Raw genomic sequence first — 20,084 nt, 5'->3', positions numbered from 1 at the left:
AGTGGGGAGGGCAGCTCTTCTGCTTCCAGCTCAGAATCCTTATTTGGTTATCAGGGTCTAGAGTTGACACTGCAAATAAAAAGTAAATTTTCTAGTAATTAGGAGACTGTATCTTAGTTTGAGAGAAGAGAAATGGAGGAATTTTCTAACTTCCAACAGCACAGAAACACATGAAAGAAAATGATTGTCAAAGAATGATGAAAAGGATTTTTATCAAATGAACACAATCCATTAATGTGCTTGGTCCGTGAGGATTCAGGTTATTACACAGATAAATTCAGAAGTGGTGTTTGTATGTTTTCTGCAATGAGAATAAACCCTCAGGTTCTATTTATGTTGATTAGTATCTCCTGTACTCGAAAAGAGAAAACCCATATGCAGGTAAAATTGGTAACAAGCACTCCGCCCTCTTGCATGGTTTACTATTGCACGTGGAAGTGCCTGATGGGGGATGGCTGCCAGTTCTTCCTTACAACACGGGCCTGGGGTCTTGTGGCCTGTTCCCAGCTGGCTACTTCTAAGAAATGAAGTATTTCTGTGATAGAGACTCTGTGTTCCTAAAGGAACTTCCCTGTTCATTATTCAGATCCATCCAAATCCCTGGAACAGGTTCAGCAGCAGAAGTTCCCTTCCTTTGCTTTAGGACGGTGAGGTATAAATAGTTTCGTAAGATTGAATGGCTAGATCATCTTGTAATATTGAAAACACTGAAATGTAGCTTGTGAATCAGGTTTCAAGCTGTTCTGCCAATTCTTGAAAAAAAAAAAAAGTATACTTCCTTAACTAATTTATCCCTCAAAGGTCTAATGAATTTAATTGCTCCTATTTTAAGCCTGGTTTCAAACAGTACACCCAATTAACCTACCTATATTTAAAAGAGGAGGAAAAAAAGCATCCAATCAAATAACAAGGCAAACCTCGGAGATACAAAACTGGAAACAGTGTTACTCTTTATCGAGTCATATTTTGAGAGAAGTTGCAAGACCTGGAGACCTCAATTCTCTAGGCCACCCTAAATTTGGAGGTGAGCATGGGCACAGTGTTATGGAATGATTGACTTCCAGCACCAAGAGGAGGAAGCTGATCTGCAGCCCAGAGGGGGAGAAGGACCTTTCTACTCCATCTCTGACGTAGACAGTATCACACCCCCATGCTCTCCTAGGAGAGAAGCCTTCCTTCACTGCCTTCCCAGGTTCTATCACAGAAGATGTGATGGACGCTGTGGAAGATGGATTCAAAAGCTTTTCTACCATGTTTTAAAATGAAGCAGAACACTGTTTGCCAATCATATTTAATCTGTAACACAACTGTGACTTGTTACATGTACCTCTTTTCCCTTGCCCTTACTTAGATATAGCTGTCCAGCCATCTGTCCATCTCTGTCCTCCCACTCTCAAATTTATTATTCAGAGAAGATCACTTCCCCAGCCCTTTCTACCATGGTCAGATAGGTCTAACTTCTTATTCCCTCTGTCTGAAAATTATCAAAGGAGAGTGATGAAACTCAGAAAGCTGTGAGTGAATGCATCTTCAAGATGCACCACAATCTCTCTGTGCACTTGTGAAAAGCATTGGGTTGGAAAAAACCAAACAATAACCAGCTGATACTGTAGGAGTGCTTGTCATGTGCCCAGCCTTGTTCTAACTCACTTCATCCTCATGTCAGGCCTATGTTTATTATATTCATTTTATAAAGAAGTAAATCAAGGAGGAAGGGTAAGTGACTCGCCCAAGGTCACAGTTCAGTGGGCTTGGAACCTAGACTGGAATGCAGGCAGTGTGGCGGTAGAGTCTGTGCCTTTAGCCACTGTCTAAACAGGAAGATCACCAGGCAGTATGCGTTCAGCCCCTGTTTTCCTGGCCAGACCTTAAGTGGACCATGTGACGTGAATAAAAGTGGGAAGGGAGAGGACCTGCAGCTGTCACTCAGAGTCAGAGGACTAGACTCAGCGCCAGCTGAGACCCCTCAGAGGAAGCTGGCAATAATATTATGTGAGTCCCCTTAGACCTGGACTCTGGAAAATAGGCCTCCTTCTTTCCTGAAACCATAGGGCTCCAAAGATGAACTGACATTGCGCTGAGCAGACTGCCTCTAAGGAAAGAGAAAAGTTTCATTTCCCTTTTAGGTGTCAAGACCCCCGTCACATGGGTTGGTGGGGAGGGAGGCCACTCCCTCCATTCTGGCTCTGTGGTCCTGAGCCTGCTCAGCTTCATTCCCTAAAGCAGAGATGCCCGTGCTCCATCTCCACCACCGCTCCTGTTGGACAGAGGTCCGGAGCTGTAAGGACTGGGTGTTCATGGGGGGGGTTTGTTCCTGTGAGCAAACAGGACCCCCCAAGGCCCTGGGTGTGGCAGTGTGAGGTGCTCACCAGAGAGAAAGAAGACACACTTCCGTTAGGACCAGTCCAGCGTGGCTCCTGGGCACTTACATAACAACACTCATGGTCATCTTTCCTATGGTCCACTCACTGGGCTACCCCTTCTTTAATATATCCCAGGGTCAGATTCCAGGTGCAGAAGAGTGTGTAAATTATGCCTGTTTTAATCACTTTAATGACTCTTAGAAAAATCACTGTTTGTTGTCTTCCTTTCTCTTCTCCATGTTTCTCCCACACAGTGAAAGTGGAGTATCTTCTGTGATTTGCGATGGCAGTTCACTTTACTTATCTCCCCTCCACAGTGTTTTAATAATAGTGCTTCCAGTAATTTCTCAACTTCAATACAATGCAAAGCTTGCTTATCTTTGACAAGTAGAAAACCATTTTTTACAGAAACAAAAACAAACATGTGAACTTAGGTTTATGTATGTTTGCAATAACGTGGAAAAAATAGATGAAAAGAATACACCCCAGGTCATGACCATTGATTATCTCAGAGAGGGGGATAAAAATAGGGAGCAGTGGAGGCAGATTTTATATTATTAAGGTTTTCCTTATGCAACTTTTTGTTGTTTCACTTGTCAGAGTAAACATATTTTTTGTAAATTAAATCAAAATAGAGACAATTTTAAAAGGAAAAAGTAGACTAACTTCTACTTCTAGAAAGATGGAGTAAACACACTTTTCTCTATTCTTCCCACTAGGTGCAACTAAGAGCCCTAGACATTATATATAAAACAAAGATAAAAATACCAGTAGGTGGATAGAGAAGGCAGACCATCCATGGACAGAGGAACCCATGGAACAACATGGTGTTTAATTCTCTGGGTTTTCTTTCTGCCTCCTTTACCCCGACTTGGAGCTAAAGGAGCCAGCTACCTAGAAAAGCCGGTAGATGCAGACATGTAAAGGACTAACGTAAGCCAGCTCTCTCTAACCAGACGGCCCAGAAAAGGGCAGCCTAGTAAGACAGAAAATATTTAGATAATAACCACTATCCTCCAGCCCAACACCCAGCCAAGGCTGAGTGAGGAGCCTAGACTTCCACCCGCACCAGGTTGTAAGGAAGTGGGGTCAGACAAGGCCAGGCTGGTAGTCATCCCTGCCAGGCAGTGACAAGCCCCTCCCTCCATGGAGAGCATGGGATTGCCTGGCGGTTCACCCCGCCTGCGCCTGCGCAGTAACAGGGCCCTCCTCCTTCCCCCGGGGCAGTGTCAGTCACCACCAGCCAGTGGCAATGAGACTCCCGCCCTCCCTAGTCAATGTCAGTAGAGTAGTAACAAGGGACTTCGGACCCTTCCCAGCCAGGGAAGTACCCACAGAGGCTGAGTGGGGAGCCAGAACTCCATCCTCGCCGAGTAGTACCTTCTATCACACAAATTTTTAAAAGCTTTGAGACTCAGAATAAGCACAGTGCGAAGTTGTGTATTTACTTGACTCTACTAATCAGTAGTTCACTGAATCCAGTACCTTGGATATTTGAAATATCTGGGTTCCTCTCTGTTCTAAAAGCATTAATGATTTAAAAATTTATGTAATACATGAATATATTCTAATTTGTTTTAAAAGTTCAAACTGTATAGAAGTATGTAGAAGAAAAAGATAGTCATGGCTAGCAGCCAGATATATATCCTTCCAATTTTATACCCATTTATATAAATATACATATTTATATTTATAGATCTATGTATAGAAAAATAGAAAATCGAAAATTTTAACGTAAGTGGAATAGGTTTTATGGGTTGTTTTACTACTTTTAAAGAACTTTGTAAAAACTTAACACTATCATGGAGACCTTTACATGCTAGTACATGATAGTTACATGTCAGCAGTTTTTTCTCCACTATTATAAAGATAACACACGTGTGTATCATAATTCCATCATAACCACAATGAATATCTTTGTATTCTTTGGGTATATATGTATGTGTGTGTGTGTGTGTGTGTGTGTCTGTGTCTGTGTCTGTGTGTCTGTGTGTCTGTGTGCTATTTTTCTAAGGAAAATATCTAGATAGGGAATTTCTGGTTTGAAAATCATGCATATTTAAGATGTTGACCCATTCCACCACATTGTCATCAGTAAAGCGTGTACCAGTGTGTACTCCCAACAGTGTGTGGGCCTCATGTCCCCACGTTGGGAACCCAGCATCTCTGATCTGGGAGCACTTGCCAGAACACCACCCCTGCAGCAGCCCTCTCTAACAGGTCTTCAAGCAACCCAGTCCTGTCTTCTTGCTAACTCTCAAGGAATTTTCAAAATGTCTAGTCCATTAGTGGCAGTCGGCCTTGCTTTCTAGCATTACTTTATTATTTATTTTAAAATATGGATCGTGTTAATTGAAAGGATTTGGAGAGGTAGGCATATGTGCTCAGTCTGACATCTTGTTCTTACTGCTCAGGGTTGCACAAAGGAAAGATGAGTGGTTCAGAATCGTCAAAAGGAAGAGACTTGATAAGGGTCTTTACATAGAAACTCTCTAGGAAATTTTCCTCTTTTGGAAATCTCTGACCCTGAAATCTGCCAGTGGGCTCTGTGAAACATTTATCATGCTAGTTTTTTAGTTGAATGCCTCTAGCTGTGGGTCGTGGGGGCAGAGGACAGAGATTTTTATATCATCCTAATGGATTAATGGCTTGAAATCAAGTCCTGGCAGAGTCTCAAAGACTCACATCAGAAGTACAAGGATGAAAGTTCCCTTTCTTGAAAATGTGTAAGTTGGGTCTTGTTTTTTAAATGTTGAATATATTTATCATTTTCTTTTAATCTAAGAAACCAAAAGAAAACCACATGGTGCCAAAGTAAGGAGGAAAGCCCTCTGAAGAATACGAAATAATTTTGGAAGCAATAAAATCTACTTGAAAAGATTTGCTTGTTTTAAAGAGTAGCTAAATGACCTCATGTTTCTTACCAGATTCTCAAATCCAGATGTATGCATTCTTTTATCTGCTTAAAGTCCTGTGCAGAAGTCCGAGCAAACACTTTGTCCAGCCGTTTTGTGCTTTGAGCTGCCTCTGCTCTGACAGGATTTCACCTGCTTGAATCAGCAGGAAAGTTTCTGGCCACAAACTCCACTCAGAGCTGGATCTCAGCAACGTTGTGAAGTGAAGAGATTTTTTTTTTTTTTTTTTTTTTTTATTTAGCCTCCTGGCTTCCAGTTGGAGCAGTCTTTTTCTTCTTCCTCTGCATTTTCTTCTGTCTCCTAGCTATTTAAAAACTTTGGGGTTTTTTTTTATTATTATTATTAGATTTCACTGCAGGTGACTGACAATAGCTTAAACTTTTACCCCTTTAAAAGTACCTGCTTTTGATCGTCGATGCTCTGTGGAATCCTGGTGTCAGCGGGCAGGTGAGGGGCAGGTGAAAGGGGACCCTGTGAGCCCAGGGCCTTCCAGATACTCAAGTAGATGGGGGTAGCCTTTTTCACCTGCTCGCCTGGGCACCGTCTCCATCCTCTCACCGGGGCTCTCACCCCACTGCAGCCAACAGGGTCATGCTCTCATGCCTCTTATGCTCAAAGGAGAGGCAAGAGTCCTGGGCCCTCATGTAGTAACTGCTTCAGTAGGAGCCCCTCAGGACCCTCCAGGGGAGGGAAGTGGTGCGAGCCCATGGGACTCTGTCCCTTCCCCAACCCTGTCCTTCAACCAAAGCAATTCTCAGAGTAAAATGTTTGCAAAGGGGGTTCTGTGGCCAAAGTGAAGATAGAAAACAACAATGAGGGAGATAAAGTTCTCTGGAATGGAAGAGATCTGGGCTCTAAGGCACACTTCCTGGAGCTCAGCTGAGGTCAGTATCAGTGGCTAGGATGAATGAGTCTCAGTGTCACATCTGGCCAAAGGAGATGGTCCCTACCGCTGCCTCCCAGCTCAGGCAGCACATTTGTAGAGAGGGGACCTGTTCACTCCATCTTTGGGGCAGGAAAGCTCATGTACATGAGAGAGACCTTTTCAGTGAACATGGAAAACCAGACTGTTGTAAATGACATGTGAGATTTTTAACTAACTCCCTAAGCCTCAGTTTCCTCATCTGTGAAATGGGGCTGATGACAGTGACCTCCAGGATTGTTGTGAGGATGGAATGAGTAAAGAGAAACGTATGCAAAGCTCTCTGCCCAGTGTTTGGCCCACATTCAGTGTAAGTGCCAGCTGTTATTATTAAGTTTATATTGTTCTGTTTCACTCTCCAGTCTCCTCATGTGGGGCCATGTGGCTCCCAGCTGGACAGGAAGCATTTGGACGACATTATACTTCTTATCCTCCATTTTTAAATTCTCATCTCTCCACAGCAGCTAGTACAGTGTCCAGCATATCATGGGTTCTCAACAAAAAACTTGTCGGTTGGGTCATAAAAATTGCTCGTGTCACCCCAGCTGCCCTCATTTTTTGTTTGCTCTTTTTATCTAGAATGCTACCTTTACTTCCAAGTACTCTTTGATTTAAAAAAAAAGTTTCTGCAGTTTGATCTTTTGATCTGCCTACATGAAAATGTAGAGGAAAAAAAGGGATAAAAATCAAGTTCTTCTGTGTTTTGTAAAATTTACTTTTGAGTCAACCCAATAAGAGCTGATTCTTTCTGCTTTTAAATTATAGGATATTGGAAGACTCTTTTGGTTTCCCTTTGCTTTTATACTCTCCACTTGTAAAAAGAGGCCGATAACATGTTGAGTGTGGCAGAGACTGTTTTTTTTATAAGATTGGAGAGGTAAACGTTAATAAAGATCAACTGCATGAAGTGTATTCTACTGTAGGGACATGAAAAGGATTACAGTCTCTCTCACCGTTGGGTGGATCTGACAAGATTAAGTTTGTAATTTATGAGGTGGCAAAAAAACCCATGATTTAATTAAGTTTTTAAAATATGCATAATACATATTGCAGTTAATATTGAGTAACAAAGGAATTTTCTTATTTAACACATGCTTCAAGAACAAATAGGAATAAAATGATACAGTTACTCCAGAATAGTTTGGTAGTTTCTTTAAAACTAAACCCATGCTGCCATACACCCAGCAATTGTGCTTTACAGTGATAATAAATTCCAGAGAAATGAAAACTTACATTTACACAAAAACTTGTACATGAATATTCATTGCAGCTTTATTTGTAATAACCTGAAACCGAAAACAACCCAGATGTCCTTCAGTGGCTGAATGATTGAACAAACTGTGGTCCGTCCATACCCAGCAATAAAAAAGATGAACTGTTGATACACACAACAGGAATTATGTGGAATGAAAAAGCCAGTCTCAGAGTATATGATATTACTTAGGATATTAGGTACTATATGACTCCATTTATGTAACATTCTTGAAATAACAAACTCGACCAATGGAGAACAGATTAGTGGTGGCCAGAGGTTAAGGAGGGAGGGCATAGATTAAAAGGGTAGCAAGAGGCAGTTTTGTTTTGATGAAACAGTTCTGTCTTGATTGTAGGGGTGGTTACACTCATCTGCACATGTGATAAAGTTGCATAGAACGGGGCACACACACAGACACACAGACACACAAGTCAGGGCATATGAGGCTGGGGAAACTGAATAAGCTCTGTATATTCTACCAATGCCAGTCTCCTGGTTTTGGTATTGACTCTAGCTCTGCAGATGATATGACTAGGGTAAACTAGGTGATGGGCATTGAGATTTCACTATATGTATGTATATATATGTGTGTATATATATATATATACACACACACACACACACCCCTTGTATACATATATATACTTCTTGTATACATATATACATGTATACATATATATATACTTCTTGTGAATCTATAATTATTTCAAAATGAAAATTTAAAACAGAAACATAAACATAATAAAGAAAGTTCTACACAACATAAATTTCCATTGCAGACATTGGTTTTTTCAATAGACATATTTAAAAAGGGAGCCTTATGGTATTGCAAATGATGTACCAACAGTGAGCATTGGGGTTCAAAACAGTCACCCAAACAGATGTTCTCTTTGACTTAGCTTGGTAACACAGATGGAGTAGATTTTATCATAAAAACTTTACCCTCCAAATTAATAAATTTTAACTCCGAATATGTTTATTATTCTCTTAAAAATCCAGGAGAGTTTCCCAGTGTGGCTTTTAAAGAGCACACACACTTATCCATATTTTTAGAGAAATAAAATGAAGCCTGAAATGTCTCACTATGCATACTACATGCTACCAAATTTCTGTTATCCCTGAAGCTCTATTCTCTACGATTCTCTATATTTCTTTTCCTTTCATTTGATCTTCACAATAATCATATGAAATATGTAGGGGGAAAAAACAGAAGCAAAAAAATCTTAGGCTGCTATACTACATTTCTTCTGTGAACTGCCAAGACGATCACACAGACCTAGGCACAGGTGTCCCCATGAACCCAGAGACCCCAGATATTCCTCAAATATTACATCAGAATGATACAAGAATGTGGAGTGACTTGACAACTCCAGAGTCCTGTGCTGATGCAAGCATTGTACTGTTCGGTTCATTGCATTTCCCCACTTCTGTTCTCTGACAATCCCATGGGGGAGGCATGTTATAAAGATACAGACGACTTGTAAACTTGTCAGTAGAGTCTGTAGATGAGTAAGTGCTAAGTGCCCAGAACCACGTTCCGTGGGTGTGAATTTCAGCTCTGCAATGTATGAGCTATGCCATCCAGACCGGTTACGTGAGCTCTCTGTGCCCCAGTTCCTCGTCTGTAAATTAAAGGGAATAATCGGAGTGTTTTGAGGATGAGATAAGGTAATACATGTGAGTCATTTAGACCAGGAGTTTTCAGTAAGTCATTTAGATTAGCAGGCCTCAAGCTATGACCTGTGGCCACATCCAGCCCCTCTACCTGTTTTGGGAAATAAAGTTTCGCTGGAAGCCAGCTACACTTGTTCCTTACCTGTTACCTGTGGCAGCTTTCCCGCTGCAACAGCAAAACTGAGCACTACTTGCAACAAGACCATATAGCCCACAGACTGAAAACATTCACTGTCTGGTCCTTTACAGAAGATGTTTGCCAACACCTGCTTTGGGTGAATGTTTGGTGAAAACTAAGTGCTCAGGAGGTGGTGACTATTGTCACTGTGACTGTTAAAGTTGACCCTGAAGTCTTGGAGAACAGACCTGCCCCATCTTTTGAGGGCCTGGTACTGTTCATACTTCAAGTAATTTTTCCTTCAATCATAATTCTGAGGTCTCGCACTTAGAAAACCTATACAAGTGGCCGTGTTTTAGACCTGTGTCATGAGGGCAGTCACCTGGTAAAACTAGTGTCTGCTCCCAGAGAAAACTGCAGACTCACTCTAATTAATCAGATATAGCTGAGCTGTCAGAAGTTCTTGGTTTCTGGCAGAGTTGCAGGCTTTTCCAGATCAGACAAACAAATGTGTTTGCTAGGAAAGCATGAGGCAGTGGACTGACTTTCTCCCTATACTAGGTCATAATGGTCATGTTCTCTGGGGACAGGAAAGATTATCACCTGAGAGGCCCTGCTGTTCTGGAGGTCAAGACTAAAGATAAGGAAGAATAAGTCGAAAGATCATAAACTCATCTAGATTTGCAAATAATAGAAAATAAAATAATAATTATAATCCTTACACTGCCCCAGGTGGAACTCCTGGATTAAGTGGTATCAGCCCAAATGACAAAGCTAAAATAATAGATCCGTTTGTCACATAGCATGCCATTCCATCCTTGAAAACACAGATCAGATTATGTCTCTACCTTGACTAAAATCTTCCACCAACTTTTCATTTTAGCAGAAAGTCAAAATTCTGCAATCCTGCATGGTCTGCTTCTCTGACCTCCATCTATGACCATTCTCCCCCTTGCTCCCTTGGACTCATCACACAAGCCTCCTTTCCTTCCCAGTACATGCTTTCCTCTCTCTTCTCCCTGCCTGGAACGCTGTGTCCCCACATATCCCCACAGGGCTGGTTCCTGCTTACGTGTTGGCTCCAATGGCACTTCCCCAACCAGTTTTCTCTCAAGATCACCCACTCACAGTTGCCATTACATCTTCCTGTTCTGTTCATCACCCTCATCAATAACTGAAATTATCTTATTTATTTGCTTACTTGATAACTGTCTGTCTTCTTCTATTATACATGAGCTCTGTGAGAACCTGCAATTTCCCTTGTGCATAATCATTAGTTAATAAATAGTTGTTCAATGAGTGAGTGAATGAGCCAGCAAGGTTTTTACCTCACAACTGAAAAAAAAAAAAGTCTGAGGTAAAAATAACTCTTGGGGAGGGAGTTATATAGCTCAGTGGTAGAACACATGCGTAGAATGCATGAGGTCCTAGGTTCAATCCCCAGTACCTCCATTTTTTAAAAAGTTAAAAAAAAAACTCTAAAGAAAATTAATGTAGGTCAAAGAGCAAGGTGTAGTTGGAGTGCAGTAAGGTGACAGAGATGTATGTCTTCCCTCCTGCCTTTTAGGCAGGACTTTCCTACTTGGACAGTCTATGGAAATGTGCTTTAACTAGCATTACATTCCTCTTTGTTAATCTTCACTGCCTTTAAAGCCAGCAGACAAATGGAATTTCCCTGAATGCTGAGTTTACCTAAATGCCTTGTGGTCAAAAGGTCAAGTCCCTCTTTCAAAAGAGAACAAAAATCACTTATGAACCCTCTTTGAACTTTTTATTTATGGTTCCATTTCCAGTTTTTTTTTTAATATAAAAAGTTATTAACATCTAAAAGCCCACAAAGGAAAATAACTTTATATCTGAGAGTAGTTCTCTAATATTTTCGCAAAAAGTGAAAATAGACTTGTCATATGGAAGAAATGATGTCATTAACCTGTGGGTAGACCTCTAACAGAAGTCTTTTGTACTAGTACTGGAATGAGACAAACATGCCACACAGAGTGAGAGAGAGAAGCAGCCCCTGAAATGATCGATGCTGGCACACTAAGGCTGCTGTGAGAGCAGGCGTCTGTTCTTTAGGAATCTCCCCCAGGACCAAATATGGCTAGTTCATTTGTCAGTATCACATGGATCTTCTCATTGAAAACGTATTTAAATATGCCTACAAGGTAAAATGTACACAGTTCATACATGTGAAAGGTTCTAGATTAACTTTAGACATAAAGAAGAGGGGAGAGTTAAAACAATTGAATTAGAGAAAAACTACATGTAACACTCAGTGCATTTAGATAAAAGAAGCTTAGCCTAGGACAAATCTTATTTTCTAACCTGAACATTATTTTAATGGTAAAAAGCTTGCTGGTTTCATTCATTTGTTTATTCATTCAGCAGTGACTTAAGTTCCTATTATATACCAGATGAAATTCAGGCTCTCACAGGACTTACCTACTAGTGAAGGAAGACAGACAATTACCAAAGAAGCAAATAAATTTAATTCCAGATTTAAATCTGGAAGTTTTAAATATCAAGCGAACTATCTAAAAGAGTTACAGTCTTGACCAAGCTTTAATATCCTTCATGTGAATTATTGAATGTCAATCTGGGCAGCCCTAGGGAACATTCATTCTAGCAAGAATTCAGAATTTCACACAGACATGGATTTGAGTGAGAATTTTAAAGTGGACAGTTGAGAAGTGTGTCAATAGGATTTCATTTTTATTGAACCTGAAAGAGGATTGGGCCCAGATTTTACTGAAGCAAATTAAATACTGGACAGTTGCTCTAATCATGTAACAAAATGCATTTTCCAAATGGACTTTATAAAATAAAAAAAGCTTTTCATCTATTTGGTGGATTAGAAAGGCTAGTCTTTCATGGAGCAACACGTTTAGTGTTCTCCACAGAGTGCTCCTGATCTAGATTCGAATTTAGGTCCAACTCAAGACTCCAAAAACCCTCAACCACTTCACTGTGGCCTCTCTTCAGTTGTGAAATGTCAGGTAAACTTGAATCTGAATCAAGAAAGTGTTCTAGGCCATTGGACTGTTTCCCTAAAGTGAAGTGCTTGGATTCCCTGGACAAATGCCAAGCATTGGACAGGCTCATTCTGATGATGCCTGACAGAGATCTTTGGTCCCATGCTTTTGTTTTTCTCTTTGAATCTTAATTCAAATGAACTATTGCCATCGAAGAATGCTTTCTGTATGAGGGGAGGGCTTCTGAGCAGAGTTAGGAGGCATTTACACTAAGGATTCCTCGCACTTAAAATTTTGATTAGGAAATATTTCAAATAAACAGAGCAGTATAGAAAATAATATAACAGATACCTATGTAACCACCTCCAGAATTAAGGGTGTACTAACTGGGGAGCGGGTGGTGGTACATTTTTATCCAGTCCTAAGATTTCCTTCTCCAGGAAGGGAGCTCAGCCATTGGGATGCTTCTGATGTCTTTCTGGTGTCTCAGTACTCCTGCTCGTGCGTGGTGGAGAGTCTGCCCTCACTGGCACATCTGGGAACAGGAACTACTGATGCACAGGGCTGTCCTTGCTCCCTTCTTCTTGGGAGCATGCTTGCCCCCAGTGAGCCTGAGCTCCTGACTGCTTTCTGCCTTGTGAGCAGCTCAGTTTTAAAGGCACCCGGGTGGGAGGCCCATGGTGAGTCCAGCCCTGTTGGTGACTAGATCAGCACACCTGTCTATTTCTGGGGTCCAGTATTTAGAATTCCAGATCTGAGCCACATTTTCATCATCGAATAAGTGTAAATGCTTGTTGTCAGTCTGTCTGAATCTCCAACTTTTTCTTATTTGGTTCAGAACTTGGGAAGAGAGGAAGAGGGGATGCTGTTTTAAGGGACCCCTCATATCCCAACATTAAAATATAACCATGCTAAAAGCCCTCCTTATAATGAATAAAAGTTACAGTTATAAGTTTGGTGCAGCCATTATGGAAAACAGTATGGAGATTTATCAAAAAACTGAAAATAGACTTACCATATGACCCAGCAATCCCACACCTGGGCATATACCTGGAGGGAACTCTAATCCAAAAAGATACGTGCACTCCAATGTTCATAGCAGCACTATTTACAGTAGCCAAGACATGGAAGCAACCTGAATGTCCATCGACAGATGACTGGATAAAGAAGTTGTAGTATATATATACAGTGGAATACTACTCAACCATAAAAAAGAATTAAATAATGCCATTTGCAGCAAAATGGGTGGACCTGGAGATCATAATTCTGGGTGAAGTAAGCCAGAAAGGGAAAGAAAAATACCATATGATATCACTCATATGTGGAATCTAAAAAAAGGCACAAATGAACTTATTTACAAAACAGAAACAGACTCACAGACATAGAAAGCAAACTGATGGTTACCAGGGTGGAAAGGGATGGGAAAGGATAAATTGAGGGTTTGAAATTTGCACGTACTATCTACTATATATAAAATAAATATACAGTGTTTCTTCTATATAGCACAGGGAACTATATTCAATATTTTGTAGTAACCTACAATGAAAAAGAATATGAAAACAAATATATGTATATATAGGTATGACTGAAACATTATGCTGTACACCATAAATTGACACAACATTGTAAACTGATTATACTTCAATAAATAAATAAATAAAATTTAACAATTTTTTTTAAAAAGAAAAAAAGTTACAATTATAGCTTAAACTCCCCTCCCCTACCCACCACCGTGTTTTCTTCTCTTCCCACGTGCTAACCACTGACCTGAGTGTATCTTCTCTATGCATGTTTTGGTATGTTTACTATATAGGTATATGTTTGTAAACAGTATTATATTGTTTTACATGTTTTAAAATTTTATAAAATGGCATCATCCTGGCACATCCTTTAGTAACTTGTCTTTTCCATTCAGTGTTATTTTTGAGATTTTTTTTCCATATTGACATATATGTAGACCTATTCATTTTTAACTACTTGTGGTATTTCATTATATGAATAAACTAAGGTTGTTTTTCCAACTTTTTTCCTCAGAGTGAACAGTGCCACAATTGATATTCATGTATATGTTTTCTTGTGCAAGACTTTTTCTATGGCACGTATCTGTAGGCATTAACAAGTGCTAGCTGATGAACACAGAAACCTCAATGGCTTAATGTAACAAAAGTTTTTTTTTCTTGCTTATGTAAAGTCCAGTAGATATGCGAGGTACAAGCGAGGAAGGAGGGGAGACAGCCCTGTTCCACAGAAGCATTCCGAGAACCAGGGTGAAGGAGAGTCTGCCTTCTGTCAAGGTCAGCCTGTCTGTCAACATCCAGCCAGAAGTCAGAGAAAGGGGAAGAGTGGGGGAGGTATACCAGCTTTTTAGCCTCTTTGGCCCAGAAATTACACACATTACTTCCACTTACTTTCCATTGGTGAGAACCAGGACACCTAAATGCAAGCTGGCTAGGAAATATTGATCCCAGTGGGACAGTTATTTCACAAACTACGGTCCCTTCTGAAGGGGAACATAAATTTTTGGAGGAGCGCTGATCATCTGCCGCAACACCCACAAGTGCCATTGCTGGTTCTTTAAAAGATGAGTTATTCACCCCAAGGTGTTTATTCTCTGGACTTTTTTTTTATACTAAGAATGGTCTTACAAGCTTGTGAGTCTTGGTAGCAGAAAAATATGTGAAATTACTGGTAGCTTCTTTCTCTTGCCGTTGTATTTGGTGGCATGATGAAAGAGAACCTTTGTTAGTTGTAAATGACTAGTGGTGGGGAGGGCAACACAGCAGATTTCCTTCACTGTTACTTTTCCCGGCTCTCAGACTTCGGTGGATCCCTTGGTTATGGCAATGCTCAATGACCCCATCAGGAAAAATTTTAGCAACTCTAAAAGAATGGACCAGAGGCCAGATTGGTTCTGCATGCCAGCAGAAATTTCAAGGGCAGATTTTCTGAGGTCAGGACAGCTGGAGGACTCCTTGGGGCAGGGCAGAGATGGAGCTTCACTTGCACCCCATCCTTCAAAAATTCTAGGCTGCTGCTAGGCTGTGTCCTCTGGTCACCTAACCCCGACTGGAAATAGGAAATAGAAGCCTGTGAAAGCCACCTAGGAATAACAAAATCAACCCTACACATATTTAGGATCAGTAAGTAAAGGATCAGTGCCAAGAGGAGAGAAAGTATTTGGAAGAAGTAGAGATTAAAGTCTTTCTCTTAAAAAACAGACTTTAAAAATACAGGAAAAAATATTTATAGCAAAGTCCCCTCCAGTCACCTCAGTGGCATTTCTTATAGAAAGGTAAAACTATTTAGCTAACATCAAATGCTGCTACATTCTTTAAGTACTTTAGAGTTGACAATGATATAAGACTAGGGAAAAATAGAGTAATTATAATTTCATTGAGAGAATATCTGGTTCTCTATTACAGTCAGATATCCTGCAGCCTTCAAAAAGAAGAGTCATGTGTGCTGACAGAGAATTATCTCTAAGATACTTGTTTAAAAAAAGTGTGTGTGTAAACAGTATGTATAGCATATATTCATATAAAAGATATTTACTCTTATAGGAAAGAGTATCTCTAGGATTATAAACAAGAAACAGGTTACTAATAGTTGCTTCTACAGAAGGAGAATGAGGGATCCAGGAAATGGGCATCAGGGGTGGGAGGTAGGCTGGTCACCATATGCTCTTTTATGTTTGAATTTGCTGTGTTTGTGTGTGTGTGTGTGTGTGTGTGTGAGAGAGAGAGAGAGAGAGAGAGAGAGAGAGAGAGAGAGAGAATGAGTGTGTGTTTCTATCTAAATGGGAGAAAGAGAAAGGTACAGTGGTTCAGTCCCACTGCTTCCTGAGAATGGTGTTTCAAATTAAGGATTAAAATCCAGTGAAAGGAGACTTAGTAATTGTCACTTGAAATTAAGGGAAAAGAGAAGCCAGATATTACATGACCTATCCTCTGTTTTTTCTAAGTTAATGCTTCTCAGTCTGGTTTTGGCCCGACACACTGAGGATATGATCCATCCCATTAAAGAATAGCCACTCCTCCTGGAAGTGATTCTCAGCCGGGACCACATACCCTATAGGACCAGGGCAAATGGCCTTGAACGTGTTCAAGGGGCCATAAGCAGAGAGGAAGAGAAACAACAGGAGGAGCAGAATTTCCCCAGAAATGTGATCACAGTATGGTTTCCTTTAGAGAAACACATCCTTGTAAAACTATTGGATATGTTTTTGCAACTATGGTTGGCTTTTATCCCCTTTTGTGACCAGGGTATATTGTTTTTTATAAACTTCTGTTTGGGGCAGAGTTCTCTGGATTACACAGGGCCATCTTGCTGGCTAATGCATTTTGCATTAAAATATTTTTGATTATGAGGGGTGGGGGATTTAGCTCAGTGGTAGAGCACGTGTTTGAGTGTGCATGAGGTCCTGGGTTCAATCTCCATTGCCTCCATTAGGGGGAAAAAAGAATTTCTGATCAGCCTGACCTAAACCCAACACAGAGCTCTGTTTCTTTGCCATCCTAACCTAAAGGGAGGCATATGAGAACATGGGGGAGGGGAGGAGAGTGGTGATAGTGTCTTTTGGTGATTCTGATACCCACCCTAACACCCTCACTCACTCACTCAACCATCCTTAGGGAATGAAAAGTTCTAAATCAGAGATCAAACTTGTTGCCCATTGCCTGTTATAACCTTCCACTGAAGAGGGAAATTAAACCAAAGTTTAAATAAAGTTTCACCAGATTCTTTTTAATGTGCTAAAAGGAAGAAGATTACCATAACGCTTCTAATAATTTGTGATCCTAGCATCATACAGCTGTGACATACCTGGGGCATAGGTGAGTACTTTATGGAGAGATACTTTCTAAAAATTCCTGTGGGTTTTGCCTTAAATTTTTGTTTTTCCTACAAATTTACCTTATCAAAAGCAAATTCGTGACAGAGCTAAATGCTAAGAGACCAGGGAACAAAGTTAAGGCTGGAAATAGTGACCTGGTTTCACTCGATATTACAGGAAAATTACTGATTTATAGGTCACTGTTTTTTTCTACCAGAAGTGTCTGCCTAAATTAGGTTACAGCCTGCAGGCCCTTCACCTGTCTCTCACATAAATAAAATTTCCCAAGGGTGCCCTCTTAGCCCTACTCATTGGATGGCTGGCACAAAGACATTTCAGCCAGTACAAACTGCCTTGTTTGTTTGTTTATTTCAGGAGAAACTCGGTTCTCTCAAATGGGTGTGGTATGAAGATTCGCTCAAAGCCAAAGATGGTGATAAAATAGTCTCTAAAAGGATCCTTCTGTGTCTGAGATTCTAGAATTTTTTGATTATAGGATATGGGATGGAAATTAATGAGATGTTTCACATAAGTGAGCAGATCTAGAATTAGAAGTATGTCATTGAAGACAAGCCCAAATTTATTTTTAGGCTACATGAATTTTTCAACATTCTTAATTTTTTTTAAACCCACTTCAGCTAGTTAAGCAAAAAAAAAAAAAAAAAAAAAAATTAAGATTTTTAAGTAATTCTCAGAACCTCAGTGAGGGCCGGAGAATGAACCACGGATGCTCTGAGACCAGTAGCCACATGCAAGTTACACAGCAGGATGGCTCCAGGGGACACCCCAGTGTCCCAAGGCCCAGACAGATCAGCTCTCACCCCCACTGATGGACACTGCTGGAACCTCTGGCCACAGTCTCTCCAAGGTGCTGCCTCTGTCTAATAATTCCAATCAGGATCCCCATGCCATGTTGGGCAATACCTGGAAAAATCCCCTGTCCAAACCTTTCCCTGGTGGAAGAGCTGTTCCCCTCTTACACGCACCTAAGAGATAGTCAGTAATTGCACTACATCATCCTACTTGAAAAATCCCAGTTATTTCCTCAGGAAGGAAGGAAAAACCCCATGAGAAGATTTAGTGTCATATTATTTATTGGTTCCTAAGTGAGTGAATGAGGTTGACAAGAAACAAAATTTCTAATGAAAAAAATTCAGTAAAGTGTAATTTTACCTAGGCCTCATCAGTGACCAGTGTTTTTGACATTACCTACCATTAACCAGTGGACAAAAATAGTTAAGACATTTCATTGCTCCCATGTTTGGCAACCCTGTCTAAAGTTAGTGCTCATTTTATGCATCCAAATATGGTCTAATTTTTTGTTTAGAAAATATATACTTACTCATTTATTCGTGGATTCATCTAACAAATACTTATTGATGCCTGCCATGGGCCTGCGACGGGCTAGGGGTGCAGCAGTGAGCAGAACAAAGCTCATTCCCCGTGGAACTTGCATTCTAATAGGGGAGGTGTGCAAACATTGTAATCTGTACTCAGTAGTTCTTTAAATAAATATGAAAAGTTATTTATTAATTTGTAAATAAATAAAAATACATAGGCAAATATAAATTTATTTATTTATATTTATTAAGCACTACTGGCGACTAGAAGGCAAAGACATAGGGGTGCCCCATGAGGGCTGCTTCTCTAGATCAGATCAAATGGTGACAACTGTTACAAAGGAAAAAACAGATGAGAAGGGATCCAAATCTGCATGGGGTGGAGATGGCCAAAGAAGGCTTCCTTGGGAACTGACTTTCAAACCGTATGCAGAAGGATTGTGACTAATAAGATAAAGGGAGGGTTAGAGGTTCACTCCAGATTGTGCTGCCAGCATAGGCAAGGGGGTCCTGGTACTTGTGGGGATCTGGAAAAGGCCCAGGGTGGCTGGAGAACCAGGAGAGAGAGAGAAGCAAACAGGAAAGGGGGTCAGGGCCAGATCATGTGGGGTTTGTAGGTCGTTTAAGGAGTCTGGTCACACAAATTAGGAGATAACAGGTTATAGAAGACTGCATGAGAATGTTGGCAAGAATTAGTTCATGAACTTCAAAGTTACTAGTCTCTATTCTTTTGGTTTACATTTTGGTATAAGTAGTTGAGTTTTTCTAACTGTTTATATCATATGTAAATTAGTAGTATTAAAAACTGTTCTAACAATTTTCACTAAAAACTCTCAGGTTTAGTATAAAATTTGGGAAACTGAATCTATTTTAGAGACTAATTGATTATATTTGAGAATCTGAATATGAGAGTAAATGTTTTTATTTTTCTGATAAGGTTTTAACAGGTCTGTGCCTTCATACCCCTACTGCTGATATATCCTAACAAGAACATTCTAATTGTCATGCATAAAAGATGAAAATATGTGAAGAATCAAATACAGACTCTACTGCTGTTCATTGTTTCTCAGGTGACATCTGGTGGATAAAAAGTGAAATGCAGTTTTCTGTAGTTGGGTGAGGTTATCAAATTTCATTGGTAGGAAATCATTAAAGCATATGAGCCGAATTGGTTGAAGATTAATTTTGCTTACACTTTTGGTGTTGTGTTTTCCACAGTAAGTAGGCACAATGGTATCAGATGTGTTGGAGAGGACACTCCAGTGCTCTGCTGGATTTGGCAGGCTTTGAGTTCTTCTCAATGAACCTCTGATGGTAAATAGCAAAAAGATTTGCTTTTGCTTTTGCTTTTCCAAGGCTTCCAAATTAAAGAAACCAGTTAACTATAGATGGACGAGAATCAGATTGTTACTGGGCTTCTCAGTGGCAATACTGAGTAGAAGAGACAACAGAACAATATCTTCAATGTTCGGAGGGAAAATTTCTTACTGTCTAGAGTTCTCTACTGAGCCAGACGCTCCTTCAGGTATGAGCAAAATGAAAGCATTTTCAAACATGCATGGGTATGAAAGTTAACCTCTTGTGTAAGTCCTCTCTGAAAGAGTTACTAATTTAAAATGTCATTTTGTTAGCTCTATGGTTCAGTTTATTTTTTAGGTATTTTCTCTTTTGCTATTGCAATCTGGGTCTTCGTT

The 20,084-nt window shown here is 40.2% G+C and overlaps 1 protein-coding gene across 3 annotated transcripts in view; it reads left to right on the top strand.

Annotated features, from left to right (window-relative positions):
- The window catches only part of CCDC112 (coiled-coil domain containing 112), a 116,425-nt gene that overhangs the window by 60,027 nt on the left and 36,314 nt on the right, over nucleotides 1-20,084 (top strand). The window contains exon 1 of one of the 3 annotated variants that reach the window (XM_032476530.1): nucleotides 19,640-19,915. The exons of the other annotated variants lie outside the window; for them this stretch is intronic. The gene's annotated coding sequence lies outside the window, so the exon portion shown is untranslated. Of the gene's footprint in view, nucleotides 1-19,639; nucleotides 19,916-20,084 lie in introns of those variants that run through there. 3 annotated transcript variants of the gene reach the window in all.

This window comes from Camelus ferus, chromosome 3, assembly GCF_009834535.1.
Source record: "Camelus ferus isolate YT-003-E chromosome 3, BCGSAC_Cfer_1.0, whole genome shotgun sequence".
NCBI classification, from domain to species: Eukaryota; Metazoa; Chordata; class Mammalia; order Artiodactyla; family Camelidae; genus Camelus; species Camelus ferus.
The sequence above is the reverse complement of the archived record's forward strand: the minus strand, read 5'-3'. Positions and strand labels throughout refer to the sequence as shown.